The sequence below is a fragment of the Elephantulus edwardii genome, unplaced genomic scaffold, assembly GCF_000299155.1.
Source record: "Elephantulus edwardii isolate Elephantulus edwardi_28Jun2011 unplaced genomic scaffold, EleEdw1.0 scaffold00167, whole genome shotgun sequence".
Classification (NCBI taxonomy): Eukaryota; Metazoa; Chordata; class Mammalia; order Macroscelidea; family Macroscelididae; genus Elephantulus; species Elephantulus edwardii.
Window position 1 is genome coordinate 3,454,909 of NW_006399917.1, and position 746 is coordinate 3,455,654.

A 746-nucleotide genomic window follows, 5' to 3' on the forward strand; every position below is an offset into this window, starting at 1 on the left:
GCCCACTCAGCTCAACCGTTTGCCCACTCAGCTCAACCAGTTGCCCACTCAGCTCAACCAGTTGCCCACTCCTTTGAGACAAGGCCATCCCAGGTACAGCAGATTGCTGGTCACCCAGGAATCGTCCACAAGTGATTGGAACGCTGAGGTGATTCACCATCACAGGAGCCCCTAAAGCCGTGGTTCTAGCTCCTTATCAAGAACATTCCAGCACTGAGGCTGTGGTTGTTATTCAGTTGCCACTGAGTCGGCTCTGGCTTTTATTGTGCATAATTGGTTCCCTACGTACAACACCTAATCTTGGATCCCTCTAATTTGGCAGGTAAAGTAATGATCACCTTATATCTCACCTGAAACAGAGATCAAACCTCTGTAGAATCAGGCTGCTCCAGACCACTTCCCCACCTGGAAGCCAGCCCCTATTGCTGACAGCCTTTTCAAATAGGAGGCCAGATACAATCAATTCACTCCCAATGGCTGGCTTCCAGGTGGGGTGATTCTCCACTCCTCCCCCATTTAGGTTTTTGTTGTCTGGAATTACAGCACTCAGTCTCAGAAAATTCTGTGTAAAGATTTTTTCTCAGGCAAATTGTGACTTTTGTTTATTTTGTTGTTTGTTTGATCTAAAGATTTAATAACATTATCTATGCTGGGTTTAGAAGGGGTCATGGTACTAGGGATATTGTAGCTGATGTTAGGTGGATCTTAGCTGAAAGCAGAGAATACCAGAAGAATGTCTATCTGTG